Genomic DNA, 3,750 nt, shown 5'->3' with positions numbered 1-3,750 from the left:
GGCTCCTCAGGTACTTAAGGAATCCTGGGTAGACGGGAAAACAAAAAAAGGGCCAGAGTAAGAAAATGAGAGAGAAAAGAAGGGATGCTGACTATCCTGGAATAAGAGGTCTCACACCTGGGGCAACAAGGGCTCCTCATTCTATAATAACTTCAAACACATTCTTTACCCGACTGCATGTTAGACATCAATTTGCAACCTCATTAGAGTAAAGATCATGATTTCCTTTACCTCTTCTGGACGATATACTGATGCCCCAGAGAGGAGTGGCCCTTGTGAGCCACCATCTGTTTGACCTTTTCTCAGTTCACCAAAACCCCCCTCAATATTAAAGTACCAAAAACAAAAGGCCGCTGCCTCAGGCGTTTTGCAAGTGCTATTACTGCTGCATGGAAGACTCTTCGCCTGATATCTGCATGTCTCTGACTTCATTCAACTCTCTCCTTACATGTTCCGTTATCAGAGGAGTCTGCTCTTTTGAGCCTAGCTGGCTCGGACACCCATATAATTGCTCCCGATATATTTCCTTGTTGGATTTTTCTTCTGATCACCACCTAATATATATATTTAATAGTCTGAACTCCCCACCAGAAAATAAGCTCCATGGGATCAGAGAGCTTGTTTTTTTGTTGTTGTTTTATTACTGTATCTTCCCATCTGACACACTGTCCCCACCCTATAGGTCCTCAACTTTTGATGAGTTAACACCTAGAACCTCTATAAGATAGACCTTTCTCATGGGCCTTTTCACCTCTTTGCCATCACTCTAGCATTGCTTTCCAGTGTCTAATCCCCAAGACCAAAGGAATCACTTATTGTGAAAACACTTCTACTTTTTTTCCAATTATTGTTGACATACAATATTATATTAGTTTCAGGTGTACACCACCCCAGTGATTAGACATTACATAATTTACTGTGATCATCCCAGTAAGTCTTGTGCCCATTTGACACCATGCATAGTTGTTAGAATTTTATTAGCTATATTCCATATGCTGTACTTTATATCTCCAAGACTATTCGCTAACTATCAATTTGTACTTCTTAAGACACTTCTACTTTCTATCAGCTCTGTTCCACTTAGAGCCTTTTCATCACTCCCCTAAGACCCTAAAGAAGCAACAATGACCACAAAAAACAGATCATGATTTTACAATTAATACTTTTATAATCAGTTGTGATTTAGAAATCACATTCCCAAGTTTTCTTTATCCCTCATAGAAAAACTCTGAATAAATAAGAGTGTTTTTGGCTCTTTGACATAAAAAGAAAAAAAGGAAGAAAAAGAGAAATTAAGTGACTTTATAAAAAGCACACATCTTGTAAGTTGTAGAGTTGTGTAACCTAACAAGTCCAGAGTCCTAGTTCAAAGCTCCTAAACTTCATAATTTGAACATGAGAGGTAAGTGGTAAAGGTGGTAAAAGTCAGGCACAGACCTGGTGAATGTGAAAACAGGGCTCAGCGCTGCCACCTACTGTCCTCTGGTGTTCTTGCAGGTCCTGGTCCTGGTCCTATTCATTAACTTTGTGTTTAGTAAGAACAATACTAAGTATTTATTGAAAGACTGCTATATACTGGGCAATAATCTAACTATTATACATGTATCAATTCAATAATTATAACAACACTGTGTGTCATTTCAACCCCATTTCACAGTTATATAAACTGAGGCTTAGAGAGGCTAGGCAGCTAATCCAAGGGGTAGATCTAGAATTTGAATGCAGACTCAGGGAACTCCTCTCTACTCCTCTTCTTCATGAATGGTACTTAATAAAATTGTCAACAACTTAATGAAAGTAAGTAACTAATTGGTATTACAGAGTACCTATCATCTAAGATACTCAGGTTTAATCAAAGTAGTTTACATGCCTATGGAGACGAGCACTTAGTTGGTTTATTACTTTCCTTACAAATTTAACATAATCTCATTTAAAACACTAGACTGTGAGGGTCTATACCTTAATGAAGAATATGAGGGCACATCCCATAGCTTAGCACTGCACCTAACACAGACATGAGCAATTAACTTTATAATAGGATTAAAATTATAACTTACCACTGAATTTATAGATAAATTTGATGTTGGCCTTAGGGCATCACAAAAGAAACAAATTATTATTTTATGAAATTGTTAATATTAAAAAAATAATTGAATTTGAAATGATCAATAAAATACACAAGCTTTTCTCTTTTGAGAAACAAGAGAGGACACAGATTACTAATATCAGTAATAATAATAGAAGGGACATCACTCATCAGTACAAACTCTATGGAAACTAGAAGTATGACAAAGGACTTGTTGTGGGGTAGAAATCTGGGTTTAAAGCCACTATATTTCAGAGTAATTCCCTGAAAGACACAATTTAACCAAAACTCACAGAAGAAAAAGACAATCCAAATAAGCTTATTTCTATTAAAGAAAATGAATCAGTAACTAGTAACCTTCAAAACCAGAAAGCAACAGGCCCAGGTGGGTTAACCTGTACATTTTGTGAAAGATTTAAGAAAGAAATAATACCTATTACCTACAATGTCTTTCAGAGGATAATAGAAAAAAGTATTTCCCAAATTATTCATTCTATGAGGCCAGCACAACCCTAATACCAATAGCCTAAATATAAATGTAACTTGTTAAACTCCACAATAACAAACAACCTGATTAAAAAAGGAGCCAAAGGTATTAACAGATATCAAAATATACAGATGGCAAATAAACATATGAAATGATCCACATCATGTCATCAGAGAAATGCAAATGAAAACAAACACATTGCAAGAAAATTTCAGACCAACATTTTTCATTAAAATGGCTACAAAAAATCCTCAACAAAATATGAGCCAATCAAATCCAATAATGTATAAAGAGAATTATACACTATGACCAAGAGGGATTTATCCAAGGTGTGCAAGGCTGGTTCAACTTTTGAAAATCAATTAATGTTTAAGAAAAAAAAAGAAAGAAAAATGAGCCCTATCTGGTTTGGCTCAGTGGATAGGGAGTAAGCCTGCAGATTGAAAGGTTACAGGTTCAATGCCAGGGTTGCAGCCTCAATCCCCAGTGTGGGGTGTGCAGGAAGCAGTTGATCAATGATTCTTTTATCATTGATGTTTCTATCCCTCCCTTCCTCTCTGAAATCAATAAAAATATATTTAACTAAAGAAAAGAAAAATTAGTTGATGCAGAAAGTGTTTGGCCATTCCAATACCCATTTATAGTCAAATCTCAGATAAAAAGGAATAGCTCATCACCATCAAACCAGTATTGAAGGGTATTCTTTAAGAAGAGGAAGAGGAAGAGAAGGAAGAAGAAGAAGGAGAAGGAGGAGGAGGAGGAAGAGGAGGAAAAGAAAAAGGCAACAAATACATATCTATCAATAATTGAATCTAAAAATAAAAATAAACGAACAAGAAATCTAATGAACAAAATAAGCTGATTAATAAAATAGAACAAGAGGCATGAAAAGCATGGAACAGACTGACGGATCTCAAGGGGTAGGGGGAAGTGAGGGTGGGAAGAGATTAACCAAAGATCTTACCTATGGATGCAAACAGTAGGGTGGTGAAAGCCTGGGGCAGGGTGGAGGAGGGAAATGGGGGAAAAAGGAGGGGCATCTATAATACTCTCAACAATAAAGATTAAAAAGAAAAGAACCAGAGAACTTCTTCAACTTGATAAAGCACACCTACAAAAAACCTACAGCTATACTGGCAATGAACAAGTGGAATTAGAAATTACAAACACCACACAT

The sequence above is a fragment of the Pipistrellus hanaki genome, assembly GCF_964339955.1.
Source record: "Pipistrellus hanaki genome assembly, chromosome: 9".
Classification (NCBI taxonomy): domain Eukaryota; kingdom Metazoa; phylum Chordata; class Mammalia; order Chiroptera; family Vespertilionidae; genus Pipistrellus; species Pipistrellus hanaki.
This window is presented reverse-complemented; position numbering follows the sequence as displayed.